At 41.3% G+C, this 15768-nt stretch overlaps 1 protein-coding gene across 3 annotated transcripts in view; it reads right to left on the bottom strand.

Moving 5' to 3' along the window:
* Nucleotides 1-10556, bottom strand: part of LOC134059858 (adhesion G protein-coupled receptor E2-like) — a 44857-nt gene extending 34301 nt beyond the window's left edge. For 2 of the 3 annotated variants that reach the window (XM_062516386.1, XM_062516387.1), the window contains exons 1-2: nt 10486-10556; nt 10329-10389 (exon numbers count right to left, since the gene is read on the bottom strand). The gene's annotated coding sequence lies outside the window, so the exon portion shown is untranslated. Of the gene's footprint in view, nt 1-10328; nt 10390-10485 lie in introns of those variants that run through there. The other variant, XM_062516388.1, reaches the window with a different exon arrangement.
* Between the last annotated feature and the right edge of the window lie 5212 nt (nt 10557-15768).

Genomic DNA, 15768 nt, shown 5'->3' with positions numbered 1-15768 from the left:
GGTTGGGTAGTGGTGGTAGTAGAGGTGGGTAATATGGGGGTAGTAGAGGGGTGGGTGAGGGTCGGTGAGCAATAATGGGGGTAGTAGAGGGGTTGGGCGGGTAGTATGGAGGTAGTAGAGAGGTGGGTGGGTAGTATGGGGGTAGTAGAGGGCTGGGTGGGTAGTATGGAGGAAGTAGAGGGCCATAGTTTCCACATTTTCTGTCATTACATTTTATCCTTTTTTACCCCTTTGTTGCGCACTGTCCACATACGTGGACAATAACATAACTTCTATATAAAAGCATATTTTTAAAAAAATTCCAACTGATTTTCAATATTGCCGAGAATGTGGGGTGTATGACATTAGCTTTAAACACACTGACATATTTGTGTTGAGTTAATGTCTTATTTGTGTTGCAGGCCACACACACACAGACCTCCATCTCCAGTGCCCAGCTGTGTGTCCATGAAGAGTGATCAGTCCGTAAATGAACCTCTTCAGTTCAGCAGTGGACCAGTACCGGGACTAAAGTGAGTTATGTAGTATGTGGGGGTGAAGCATGGTATTTTACATACACACATAGGAATATGTGTAGAACTATACATGTTATGTGTGTGTGCGTGCGTGCGTGCGTGTGTGTGTGTGCGTGCGTGCGTGCGTGCGTGCGTGCGTGCGTGCGTGCGTGTGTGACCCACTCCGGTGCAAGCAAACGGGTCGGACAGGAGCGGGTCAGTCGTCGGTGGTGTCGGCGTGTTGTAGAGGTGGTGATGTGCTGCATGCGTGTTGAGTGTTCCAAACGAAAGGAGAAGCAGAAGTCAAAAGACCAAAAAGCAGAAGCCACCCCTAATGAAAACATCCTATACTATAGGATTCCAGTCAGATTTTGGAACCAAAATCCTACAGGATTCCAATGGCAACAATAGGAATCCTATATACTGTACGTAATTGTCCAAATTTTTCCCTAAAACAGTTCCCTAAACAGTGGTGATGTGAGTCCTGTGTGTGAGTGCCACATTAAGTCACTAATGTTGCATTTACGTTTTGTGTCTCTTTGTGTTTGCAGACCACAGACACACAGACTTCCATCTCCAGTGCCCAGCTGTGTGTCCATGAAGAGTGATCAGTCCATAAATGAACCTCTTCAATTCAGCAGTGGACCAGTTCTACCAGGATTAAAGTGAGTTTAGACATGAAGTATGTGGGACGAAGTGTGTGTGTGTGTGTGTGTGTGTGTGTGTGTGTGTGTGAGAGAGAGTTGACGCCACAGCAATGAGAGGGAAGCCGTGGCATGTGTAGCATACAATGAATGTTTATTTTACAAAATGAAAGTACCAAACGGGTCAGACAGGAGCGGGTCAGTCGTCAGACCACAAATAGAGCTGACCCGCTGAGTACGATTTATTTATGAGAAGTATGTTGTTCATGTTGCAATAATTATTTGGAGTAATTCAACTATGGATCACAAAATGTGTGCTTAGATTGGATATGTGCAGCAAACAAGTGACTCTCTTACTCTTACATTGACTTCCATTGTATCAAAAGAGCACCACATGTGGTGCAAAGTGGTACTGCAGGTCCAGTACCAAATTCAGTGGATTTATAGGCAGTATTTTCTAAAACTTATCTCAATAAGCAACTTTACTCTGGTCCTGTGCACTTCAGCATTGCTGTCAGTGTTCTGCACAGAGATGGAGAGATGATAATTTGACTGTGTTATTCCATGTCTTTGCAGTGAATTAAGTGCTGATCAGACAGGCAGACAGAGGGAAGGTGAGTTTTTTATTTTGGCTTTTCCCTGAGGATTACCGTTGAAAAAGAACAGTGCATCAGATAGTATTAAAGGCGCATGCGTCCAGCGAGAGTAAAGCGTCGCCATAGGTCAGACTCGGTCAGACTACGTGCCTACGTCACACGCACGACACCTGAGCCTGCGCAGGAGACAAGAAGACCTAAAAAAAACCGTTGAGATTTGCTTCCTCGGTCTCTGCTGCCGTCTACGTGATAGCTCTGTCCATATCTTTTACTGTCTATGATAAAAACGCGATTGTTGGAGTCAGCCATATAGATGGACACAGCAAAGTTGTCTTGTCTTTTATGTGTTTCCTGTATTTTAACCTCTTGCCTTGCCAAATACGTCATCAGTCACACACCCCTAATAGCGGGGTTGACCTCTGTCCCTTTCATATTCAACACGCCTCGGCTCTGATACTACCCCCCGAGACGGGTTGGATTGCCGAGGCGGGTTGACTCCCCACTAGTGTTGCTTTCGTCAACGAAAATTATGACTAAATATCGTCGTCAACGAACTTTTTTCACGTGACTATAACGAGACGAGACGCAACGTAAATGCTGGCCATGTGACGATGACTATAACTAGAAAATGTAATTCCATGGAAGGAATTACCATTGCATGTAAATGCAAAAAGGTTACTCACATCATTGTATTAGGCCTATAGTTAAAAAGACAACTAGGCTACATACTTGGAAAGTCACATTTAAAAAGTGATATGAAAATGCATCAAAATTGTGGATATAGCCTAGGCTATTTTGGAAAATAACTCTTCATTTATTAGAATTTAAAAGACTGAAATGAAGTTGCCAACTTCAAACGAGTTGCAAGAGCTGACACTTTAGTAGGCTAGTGAAACGACTGGTAGGATAGCTTATAGCCTTCATATCTACACTAATGCAGGTTAAAAGTAGCCTAGGCATGGAATACGGAATACAATCTCATTCTCAAACAACGCCAATCAACGATGATGCAGCAACAGGTAGGATATCTAGCAATGTAACGTTAGCTTACAGTAGGATATTTTATGTAGGCTACACATTTTACAGGATGAGCTAGTATGTTCTTCGAAGTGTGTTCAGGTGCGTGATTGTCCTAATAGGAATGTACAATAAGCTTAGGTTTTTAATTTGTGAATGATACCGAAAGCTTTAAATGATTGCCTGGCTGGCAAGTCTAACGACTAGCTTGCTAAATCCTGTTCGCCTTGCAGCCTACCCCGACGTTAAACGTTAGCCTGGAGCAAGTTTGGTTGTCGTTAGCTAAATAGGCCTACAGTGTTTACATTGACGTTAGGTTAGATTGTCTTTAGATGTTGATAACGTTACCGAGAGCAAACGTTAGGCTACTGTAACGATATAAACAAATCAAGTAAGGAGTAGCCTAACAGGAGACAAGACGACAACGTCCTGGATTACAGTGGCATGGTAGAATGTTTTCACAGCTGTAGACGTAATGTAACATTCACGTTTAGCCTGGTTTAGCGCAGTGGTGATGCCATGGCTTTGGATGGATCAGACTCAGAGATCCTTGATTAGGCTACTGACAGCTGAGCACTGACGTAACAATTAGTCTTTGCCGCCAAAGGGTCTCAATGTAAACTCTATGGGAATTTTAAACTCTTTTATCGTAAATATCTCAAAAAGTATAAAGTTTACAAATGTGAAAAATACATAGAACAAATCTCCGTTTCAAGACCTTTGTATGAGTGCTTGAATGACGTCAAACGGTTCAGTGGTTCTAGAGCCTTTGATCGTTGATTTTGGTCGGAAGAAGAATAAAGACGATAACTAGAAATGCAATTCCAAGGAATTACCAGTGCATGAAAATGCAAAAAAATGTAGATATGGCTACTAAGGTGTAGCTAGGGTAAACATGGTGGTTGCATAGTTTAAAGAGAGTTGATAGTGTTAAGGTAGACATTTTAAAGCTTAAACATTCCTGTTCTAACTTAACTAATAATTTCCAACAGGTATTCTAAAATGTTAACTATGCTAACAATGCTAACCAGGTTGATAAGTTAACTTAGCTGATAATTTCTAGCAGTAATGCTAAAAATGCTAACTATGCTAACATTGCTAACTATGTTAACAATGCTAACCAGGTTGATTAGCTAACTTAGCTAATCATTTTAGCAGTTGTGCTAAACATGCTAACTATGCTAACAATGTTAACTATGCTAACAATGCTAACCAGGTTGATTAGCTTACTTAGCTAATCATTTTTAGCAGTTATGCTAAAAATGCTAACTATGCTAACAATGCTAACCATGCTAACAATGCTAACTTGCTAGTGAGGACTTTTATTTTGAAACAGTAGTTGCTAGGGTATCCATGGTGCCCACTATCAGGAATAAAGAAGTTACGAAAGTATAATCATGTTGGTTGCTATGGAAACTGTCAAAAACGCTTAATTTTAATGGTTGCTATGTTGGTTGCTAGGTACATGGAGGTTTCATGTAGTTGAATGGAAGCATAGTTGATGATAACTGACAGTTGGAATCGTTGAACAGTTCAATAGATGAGTAGTTTCAATGGTTAAATGATTTAATAGTGTATTATTGCAGCGAGGACTTTTATTTTGAAACAGTTGTGGACAGAGGAAACAGTTAACAGGATATGTAGTCTTCACAGAGAGATTGTCTGCTTAATAGCCTGAGAGAGAGAGGGCTGCTGCAGGTGGGGCTGGCCACCTGGCATAAGATTCTAATTGCTCAACGACCCGATTGTGATGTCATAGAGGCCAATGTTAAGTCTATGGGGTAATTTTTAATAGTTTTTAATTTATAGTTTAAAAAGTATAAAAGTTACAAAGTTGAAAAATTATAGCAACCCGATCCATTAGAAGACCTACGTTACAGAGTTTGAATGAAGTTTCTAAGTTAAACGGTTGAAGAGGAATTGCGGGCAGAAAAAGTGGTAAGCAGAATAATAATAAGAAGTCTAGGAAGAACAGTACAGTGCATTTTCATGCACTGTAATAAGAAGAACAGTGATAACAGTACATTGCATTTAACATGCAATGTAATTAAATGTATAAGGCAATATCGTTGACGAATAAAAACGAGACTAATGTGGTTTACAAAATAAAAACCATGCTAACATCTCTCTTAATTTTCGAAGACCAGAAGGACAGGAATGTTATAACATTATTTTGTGTCGTTTAGTCATGTTATTATTTTGCAGTATTTCTGTTTCCTGCGTCTCACGCATCAGGTTGCATGGTCTGATTATCATACCAGAGGACCAGCGTTTCTCGCGTGGGCCTGTTGGTCATATCCGGTGCTTCTGTCACTCATCTGATCATATTTGATCATGTAGCAAAGGAGCGGTAGATGTATAGCCTTAGCCTATCGTTATCGCTAATAGAAGCTAAGAAATATAGGCTACGTTCAGTCCGTTAGATTGGCAACTCTCTCAGTTCAACTTTGCACTAGGCTACAATTATCTCACCTCCGCATGTAGATCTAATTCAGATGAAAATGTTAACAGGCAACTGCAGATTTGATTAGTGTGTAGCCTAAGCTTCTGTCCAGCTGATGCTGGCGCGGTCATATAGCCTAGGCTACAATAATAACATTATTCCACCGATCAGCAACGAAGTTCTAATCTTAGACACATTTTTAATGGAACCTTGGCTTAGTAGGCTATCTAATGTTGTGTGGGAATTGCAAGACAACTATTCAAAACAATTACCAACCACACAAGTGCGCGTGTGTCGTTTATTTAAACGGTAGAAAAACTGAATCAAAGACGGTGCTGTTCATCAACAAAATCAGCATGGAGTTAAAACGTAATTTAAAGTCCCACGCATTTAAAGGGGCAGCGACCACTCAAGGCATAGGCCTGTAGCCTACCAAAACTGAGTGATGAACGTGAAATGCGTTTTATAGGCTACAAAACACTGCATTAAGATGACAACTGTGTGTAACCACGCTTAGGCTACCTAGTTAATGGTGAAATAGCATCCACATTTACAGCATTCAATAGCCTAACCTAAGGACAACTTGATCTTAAGTTAAATTGTTCTCAGAAAAGGAACAGCAGGTCTACAGAATATTCCAAATAGTCCTTTCATGGTGACAGGGGGAGACCAAACTCTGTGTAACATACAGTACCTGATTCCAATGTCCAGTGCCTATGTAACCTGTAATATTTGTAATTTTTTGATCCATGAAAATTAACCAAAATGTATCATTTCCTATTAAAGGGGTAGTTCAGAATTTTGGACATAGGACCATTTCCAGGTTAGCCAGTGTGATATTTATCAGTGGAGACCGTTATCTGCACATTTCATCCAGTCCTATAGTTTCAGAGTTCGCTGGTGCTATAGTGCCTGCCACTAAAAACAGTCTTACCCAGTCTATGGAGGAACAACCCCCTAAAATAGAATTGCATTAATAAAAAGACACACACACACACACACACAGGCAGGGCCATTGTGTGTCTGGATATCATAATCAGAATATCTATTAACCTGAGAAGTTTCCGACCATTCATTCAATGCACTGTGTGTTTATGACAAATGTCCTGTTTATGTAGCAAGATATTAAAATTAGGGCTGTCAAAATAACAGATTAATTTAGATTAATTAATTTGAGATAAAATAACTGATTAAAAAAAAGAACACAGATTAATCGATGACCTTTGACCCGGAGCCATTCTAGTCAGTAACCATTAGACCGTAAAATGGGGAGACGAGAATGTGCTGCCTGGATCATTGATTAGCACATTTACTTAAAAAAGTAAATGGTGTTAAAAAGAAAGTGTTGATTAAAACAAAGTCCTCTGCAATGTCTGCAGCACAGAATTTGCATATCACCGGAGTTCGTCAACTCTTACCACATTACTGCGATGACATTTTATATGCGATTAATTTAGATTAATTAATCACAGAGTATGTAATTAATTAGATTAACAATTTTTAATCGATTGACAGCCCTAATTAAAATCATAGCATATTACAACATATCAAAAATCGCCTCGCAATTTCACATCAGCAACATCTTGTCATCATGTTAGCCATATCAATCCGACAAACCATCTAGGAGTAGTAAAATGAAATTGATCATGTGGCATCAGTGCATTTGCCATTCTTTCTGTTGCCAGATGGTGGCGCTATGGCAAATATGCATTATGGACATGTGAATATCATCATTACCATGGTATTCAATGACCTGTGAAATGTAAAACATTTCAAGCAATTCTTCAACAACATTTATTGTTTATGTGGAAGGGTATTAAAATTCATAGTTTCGCCTTTTCGTCAAATTACAACATATCAAAAAGCTTTGCAATTTAGAATCAACAACATCTTGGCATCATACGTATCAAATTAGTTTTCATTCATGTGAAGCACCTCCTTTGGCATCACAAGTCATCATATTTTAGTGCACGTCTAAATCCCAATTACTGGGGAGATACACATACCTACCACATTTAGTGTGTGTATAGCTGATAGTATATGCCCACTGGATGAGTCACATAAGGGGGCGCTAGCGAGTCCCTGGCCCACACCCCAGTGCCGAGCCTTTGTCCCTGAGTAGTGGGCCCTGTGACTGACCTGAGTAGTGGGCCCTGAGACTGACCTGAGTAGTGGGCCCTGTGACTGACCTGAGTAGTGGGCCCTGTGACTGACCTGAGTAGTGGGCCCTGTGACTGACCTGAGTAGTGGGCCCTGTGACTGACCTGAGTAGTGGGCCCTGAGACTGACCTGAGTAGTGGGCCCTGTGACTGACCTGAGTAGTGGGCCCTGAGACTGACCTGAGTAGTGGGCCCTGTGACTGACCTGAGTAGTGGGCCCTGTGACTGACCTGAGTAGTGGGCCCTGTGACTGACCTGTGTGCCACATTTCATGCGTTTCCCACCATGGAAGCCACCTCAAAAAAGACAAAGTAAGGTCCCAAAAAACGGTGCGGCGCTCGGGCCCTAATGAATTGCTCATTACCCTTTTTGTACTGCAGTTATGTAAGTCTGCCACAAGGTGGAGATGTTGCACTGCAGAGCCACTTTCTACTCTAATCCACACAGCACCACCTGTTTGACAGCACCACCAACCCCGATTACAAACAATCCTCATGGTAGTGTATGGGGTATTATATCTCACAGATATCAAGTTTTGTGACATCTGTACTGCACATTTGAAAACAAAAGTGTGTAGCAGAATAGATAATATCAATATGGATATGTATTTTGGTATCTTCTATTCATTAAAGATTTATAGAGGAATGACTTACATTAATAAATACATACATACACACTGTAAAAACAGACCTGCTTCTGCAGCAAAAACAACCTGCTCCAGCCTGGACCATAAAAACATCACAAAACGTTCCAGCCAATCACTGATGAGATACATGTTTAGGAGAGTTTCAATTGCACGGGAGGGATCTAGCTCTCTGTTTTATTTGACCGTCAACAGAGGTGACATCGCCCAACGCCTTTAATGAATACGCACGTCTACAACGGAGGTGACATCGCCCAACGCCTTTACTGAACACGCACATCTACAACGGAGGTGACATCGCCCAACGCCTTTAATGAACCACACATCTACAACGGAGGTGACATCGCCCAACGCCTTTAATGAACACGCACATCTACAACGGAAGTGACATCGCCTTTACTGAACACGCACATCTACAACGGAGGTGACATCGCCCAACGCCTTTACTGAACACGCCCATCTACAACGGAGGTGACATCGCCCAACGCCTTTACTGAACACGCACATCTACAACGGAGGTGACATCGCCCAACGCCTTTAATGAACACGCACATCTACAACGGAAGTGACATCGCCTTTAATGAACACGCACATCTACAACGGAGGTGACATCGCCCAACGCCTTTAATGAACACGCACATCTACAACAGAGGTGACATCGCCCAACGCCTTTAATGAACACGCACATCTACAAAATAGATTAACAGCAGAGCTACAGATAATCAACAAAGACAAAACTGAAGTCATTGTATCTTGTGTGATTGGCTAGTTGATGTATAGTCTCATGTAATTGGCTAGTTGAGATGTAGTCTTGTGTGATTTGGTATCATCATCATAATCATCCAAAATAATTTGATTTCATATCATAGCTACAGTATGCAGAAATGACACAAATCTACTTAGCTCTGTCTCCTAACGACTATGGTCCCCTTAATTCTCTGTGTCAGTGTATAGAACAAATCAACACTTGGATGTCTCAACATTTTCTTCAGCTGAACATAGAAAAAAGTGAAGTCATTGTATTTGGTAAAAAGGAGGAAAGACTTAAGGTTGCCACTCTCCTCCAAACAAAAGGATTGAAAGCAAAGGATACTGTTAAAAATCTTGGTGTATTAATCAGACTGTGATTCAGCTCTACTCTAGACTACTGGATCAGCACCATCCTATCTGAGCCCTGTGATGCAGCTCTACTCTAGACTACTGGATCAGCACCATCCTATCTGAGCCCTGTGATGCAGCTCTACTCTAGACTACTGGATCAGCACCATCCTATCTGAGCCCTGTGATTCAGCTCTACTCTAGACTACTGGATCAGCACCATCCTATCTGAGCCCTGTGATTCAGCTGTACTGTCCTTTAGACTACTGGATCAGCACCATCCTATCTGAGCCCTGTGATTCAGCTGTACTGTCCTCTAGACTACCCCTAAACATATCTCTCTCCATCCACACACCTTTTTATTTTTTACTTTTTACTCTCAACCTCCTCAGTGCATTATTTGTACTTCATGCCATTTTATTTAACCTTGTGATGTGTTGGATTGGCCATAACTGCTTTTGTTAGCATAGCATTAGCATTAGAAAGTGAGGGTTATCTCATTTTTATTTTATTCAAATGAGCTCTCTCTCTCTCTTCAATGTCTAATTCAACTTATTGAATAGAACATTTGAAAACATAGTGAACAGAATATGAACAGAAATATTAGGAGTAGGAATAGGTTCACCCTCCCAATTGAGTTTAACATCACTGCCTAACTGTTACAGTATATTAGGATTGATTAGGGTTGTCATGATAATCAAAACATAATCAGTGCATTATCATGACACATAATTCTCATTATGATCACGATAAGTCTTTTTTACATTGTTGTATTTATGGAGTTATCAGAATTAAAACATACTAAAAACATACTAAAACATTATGAATCATATTTCATGGCAACTGTGCCCAATTCTCAAACAGGAGAGAAATGTTTATATACTTTATTCACCTATCTATGCACAAACGTGTCTGCATACAGGCAGGCAGGCAGGCAGTCTAACACACGCACCATTGGATTGCACACACAGTCTGGGGGATCATACTATGGGATGTTTGAATGTTAAGATCACCATGACCAGGTGTTTGACATTCTGTCATTATTACAGTAGATGATGAAAAACATGATAATTAATGACAGTTTTCAGACAGGTTGGTCTTCATTACTGCATTGCCTGTCATAATTGCGACAGTTATGATCATTTTAATAAAACATCTGTTATCGTGACTATCGTGATTAGGATGAACTTTGTTATTGAGACAACCCCAATAAGGATGAACTTTAGGGTCTCACCTGTCAGTCAGCTCTGGAGTTGCGTCTCTGTGGTCTCCCCTTCTGGTTGCGCTGCTTGTCTCTGTGAGAATGGCACTAATTAGGATTAACTAATACTATTGCAATAATAAAATAAAAAAAATATTATCAATTAGTTAATTAATTAACAGGGTCTTACCTGCCAGACAGCTCTGGAGTTGCGTGTCTGTTGTCACCTCGTCTGGTTACGCTGCTCGTCTCTGTGAGAAAGGCTCCACTGTGACTCTGGGGCAGCGGTCAACATCACAGATATGTTGTTCTGTATGCAAAACCACCTTTGGCACACCTCACACACAGACGTCATTGTTTTCCACATGTTTTAATATAACTTTACTAATGTCCCACACCAGCCAGATGCTTTTGGAGCGTTCACATAAAATATAGGAGATAGTCTGTAAAGTGCCTGTTGTTATGGTAACTAGAGGTTCTCCATAGCATAGTGTGTGCTATGATCACCACTAAAGTTTGTTCATCTTTTCTTCCAATTAATACCATTGGGTGGGAAAAATCAAATGTGAAAAACATTTCACACCCCAAGACACGTGTTTATCTTGATTGATAGTGTTTCTGACAAAACTACACTTAAAAACATTGTTGACTTGTGTGTGTAAGTAAGTAAGTAAGTGCTTTACAATGCATAATAAAATGCAAATAACAAGAATACAAGTCATGCATAAGATACACTTTTTAAAAGAGAATAAAAAAGACGGGAACAATAAAAGAAAAAGGCCATGAAGTAAAATAAGGAACTAAAAAGGTAAATAAATAAGGAACTAATAAGGTGATGTCACAGGTTTAAAAAGGCCACCCTGAAGAAGTGGATCTTTAACATCCCTTTAAAAAGGTCAGTGCTGCCCGCAGACCTAACCTCCATGGGTAGTGCATTCCACAGTTTGGGGGCTGCAGCAGCAAACGCCCCATCGCCACAAGTCTTAAGGCGAGTGTGGGGTACAGCAAGCAGGTTGTGGTTGTTGGATCGGAGTGAGAGGGGAGCGGAGGGAGGGGGGAGAGCGGAGGGAGAGGAGAGGGGAGACACACATACACACACACCAGAGCAGTGGTCAGCAGGCCACAGGCAGCCATGAAGGGAATGGAGGAGAGGGCTGACATGAGTGCACACACACACACACACACACACACACACACACACACCAGAGCAGTGGTCAGCCCTTAATCCAGCGCCCATGGGGGTTACAGTAGGTGCTCCCCCCCCCCACACACACACACACCCGGCGTGTCAGAACAAGCCTCCCACACACACACACACACATATCCCCGCAGTGTCAGAACAAGCCTCCCACACACACACACACACACACACACCCGCAATGTCAGAACAAGCCTCCCTGCTGTTGTTCATTTCAGATATTTGCATTGTGTGTGTGTGTGTGTGTGGACTTCTTTGGTTTCTAGTTTCTAGTTTCTAGTGTCCTGTTTTTTGTTATGGTGGTGAAAACAAACAGACAACACAGACCAACAGTCGACAGTGTGTGTGCTTCCTTGGAAATGCTTACGTGAGACAGTGTTTACAATACAGATGTAAATATGTTCCAATATGGCCAGGAGTGTGTGTGTGTGTGTGTGTGTGTGTGAGGGGGGACAGTGTTTACCATACAGATGTAAATATGTTCCAATATGGCCGGAGCTGATGAGGGCCGATAGCAGGTAGTGCTCAGTGATCATCACACACTCAGGCCGATGCTCACGCTCACACTCACAGGATCCCCTCCAGTTAAACACACACACACACACACACACACACAAATAAATTAACTATGAGTGTGTGCTTAGGAGGTCCTCCAGTTAGACACACACACACACAAACTAGAGATCTTCAATGTATGATCAGAAAATCATCATCATCTCTCTCTCTCTCTCTCTCTCTCTCTCTCTCTCTCACACACTCACACACACACACACACACACACACACACACACACTGCAGTGAGAGTGGAGGAGGCTGATGAGACGTGTGTGTGTGACAGACAAGTTGAACAGGTTCAGAAAAAGCCTCTCTCCTGTTGTTTAGCTCAGAGATTTGCATTGCAAAAAAACAAGGCACCTCACGTCACCATACCTGCAAAATACACCTATATCTTAGCATTTAACATTTTATAGATAACCTATTGGCTCGTACACACACACTCTTCTTCGGAGCTACTGTTAGCCTCATGAGGTAGAGACTGAGGGGAGTGTGTGTGTGTGTGTGTGTGTGTAGGGGGGGGGGGGGGGCTTCTTTGGTTTCTAGTTTCTAATGTCTTGTTTTTGTTATGGTGGTGAAAACAAGACCAACACAGACCAACAGTCGACATTGACCTAGCTGATACATATGGGGGTGGAGGTTGTGTGTGTGTGTGTGTGTGTTTTTGCATTGCAAAAAAACAAGGCAAGTCACGTCACCATACCTGCAAAATACACCTATATTTGTGTTTTGTGTTCACAGTTTTGAAGGGTAAAGGGTGGAAGGTTTGAAGATGTAAATGCATTACTTAAGAAATCATAAGTTATAATGATGTACCCTCCGTATGTAATACTTTAGTTGATGCTTTGCTCATGCATGAGAAACTATGAACTCAAAAACATTTCTGATAATTCATGAGATATAAAGGAATGTAGTACTGAGGAGCATTGCGTCACATCAAGGTGAGGCAGTAGCACACAGGTGTGTGGGAGGGGAATAGATGAGCCAGCCAAGGGGGAAGTGAAAACAAACAGAAGACACTGATCACCTGAAGAAGGCCATGTGGGGATGTGTCCTAATCAAGTGGAAAAGTTCTAACACAAAGGTGAGTTATTAGCGTTAAGTTTGTTGGAAATCTTTATTGATCGTCAGGCCTATATCCAAAGCAAGCATAGTCCAGGCAGGGGAGACATTACCTTAGAGTTTATTTCAAGTTGTCTGTGTGAGGTGGTCCGTGTGGGACTGGAGGCTACATTTGGTCTTTCCTTCGTCTTTATTTTCTAGCAAACATAAAATAATCTATAATTTGCAATCGTGAGTTCCAATATATTTGAACTCTAAGGCCCTGTGTCCACCAATCACGTTTTTTGCGCCGACGGCGACAATTTTCAATATAAAGTCTATGTAGCTCAGCATTCACAGCGCTGAGCGCCCTCGGCGGAAAAAAGCACTCGGTGCTGACCGTTTTTTACCGCAGCGCTCAGAGCGCTCAAAGTAGAAATCTGTCACGTCAATGTCACTTCTATTTATCCACCTCTTTCCTTAACCCGGAAATATGTATCGTTGCGATGGTTACGATACTGTTTTCAACTTCCGTTCATTCTGTTAACATGTGCGTTCTCCATAGCAAACTAGGTTATGCCTCAACTTAGATTTCGTTCGAAATGTTGACAATTCTGCCCTCAGCATGTATATACTGCATCACATATAACCGATATAAAATAGAAAAGTTGACTTTTATATGCGTTATGATATGTTAAGCACCGTAAACCGTCACGTTAAAACAGATACAATGCAGCTTCGCCGGAAATAGAAAACCGTCTCGGTGTCATGGCGACCCCCATTGTTGGCTGCGGAATATCGTGGATAAACCGTCTCCGGTTTTGGTAACTTAGCAACAATAAACACTTCTCGAAGCGCCAAGAAAAGCGTTTTTTAATGCTCTTAGTGTAAAAAACGTGATTGGTGGACACAGCACCTAAATTGTACCTACAGTGATAACTTAGGCCTATGTGGTATATGATTGATGTAGACAGTCTCTTTGTATTTTGTTTTTCTAAGTTCAAGTTTAACCAGTTTCCAGGTTCACTGGAATGTGTGGTTCACTATCTAAAGCCATAATCTCCTCTCTGTAAGGACAGGAACAGGTTTGACTTGTAGTCTGTACAGTTCTCTTGGAGAGGAGTTTAGCCAACTTGCGCACTTTCTGTGAAATCTGAAATCTGTGATTAATATGTGCCTGTAAATCAGGGAATCAGGGATGAGCTACAGTACACATTACCAGGCTGTAGTGACTTAAATTAGTAATTAGTGGGCTTGCTGCAACGCATATAAAAGTAAACTTCTCTATTTTATATCGGTTATATATGATGAAGTATATCCATGCTGAGGGCAGAATTGTCAACATTTCGAAAGAAATCTTAGTTGAAGCATATTCTAGTTAGCTACCAAGAACACACATGTTAACAGAATGAACGGAAGTTGAAAACAGTATCGTAAGACATGAAATCATAATAGAACAAGTTTTTGGCAAAGTCTCTGGCCAGGTTCCTGTAGTGCTTCGCTGAATCATGCCAGAGTCGACTGTGCAGGCAGGAGTTGGCTAGCCTGATTGCCATCGACTTGAAAGGCTCTGCGAGACTTTAGTCTGACCAAGAGCATGGTTTCTCCAAGCGCTGGTTGACCCGCCTCCAGGGCCGGCCCGCCGCTTAGGCAGCCGCACATCCAGGGGGCGCCAGAAATGGAGGGGGAAAAAAGTGTAACTTCCACTATTCTTAAAACTGATATTACAATTACAGCCCACATTAATTTCACTGCACAGCAAAGACTACTAAGTACTAGTAATAATAGCCTTCTTTCCTAAGGCGCCCCCGCCCCCTTACCTGAGAAATTACCTATGACGGGCGAAAAACTTCTCTGTCGGATTGCTCAGAAAGTTCTAGTCACAGGCGTGACAGAGCATGATTTTAGCTTTCCTATGATATTATGTAGGCCTAGTTGCTGTGATAAACGTTTCGCAAGAAAAACCAACATGAATGCTACATGAAATGTAAAACATTCTGCACATTACTGCGTGCGACGGCCAAAAAAAGCGGAATGCACACCCATTCTTCTGTGTTGAATTGCGCACAAAGTTCTAATCACAATGATAGCATATAGGCCTACATATCACCTGACAGAGCACGGTCTTAGCTTTCCGATGGTATTGAATACTAGTTGATATAATAAACGGTTCGCAAGAAAACCAATGTGAATTTAGGCTACATGAAATGTAATCATTTGCATTCCATCTATTACTCTCAGTGGAATCTCTCAATAGCCTACATGACAAACCATACATCAAAATAAACCACAGACCTTACCAAATACGAGGTTATGAAGCATTCATTTGTACAATAAGCCATTCCCGAGTAATCCAGTTTTTAAATTGCAGCACATTTCTACTTGCTTTTGAACATTTATTTAAACGATATAGAATTAGCACATCGAAAACAACCATTGCTTCCAGGTATTCCTATGCATTATGCAACCAACTTCACCTCGGTTGCATTATGCCTATTTTAGACAAGTCGAAAACCATGGCTAAAGCCTAATTACAGTACTCTCACGTTCTTAAAGTGACAGGCACTGAATTCGACCTACAGTATAATGACATTAAAGATAAATATAAGTCGATATGACAATCGTGTCAAATTCAAGTCAAAATAAAAATCAATATGAAATAGTTAACTTATATACTGT

Source organism: Sardina pilchardus, chromosome 16, assembly GCF_963854185.1.
Source record: "Sardina pilchardus chromosome 16, fSarPil1.1, whole genome shotgun sequence".
Classification (NCBI taxonomy): domain Eukaryota; kingdom Metazoa; phylum Chordata; class Actinopteri; order Clupeiformes; family Clupeidae; genus Sardina; species Sardina pilchardus.
This window is presented reverse-complemented; position numbering and strand designations above follow the sequence as displayed.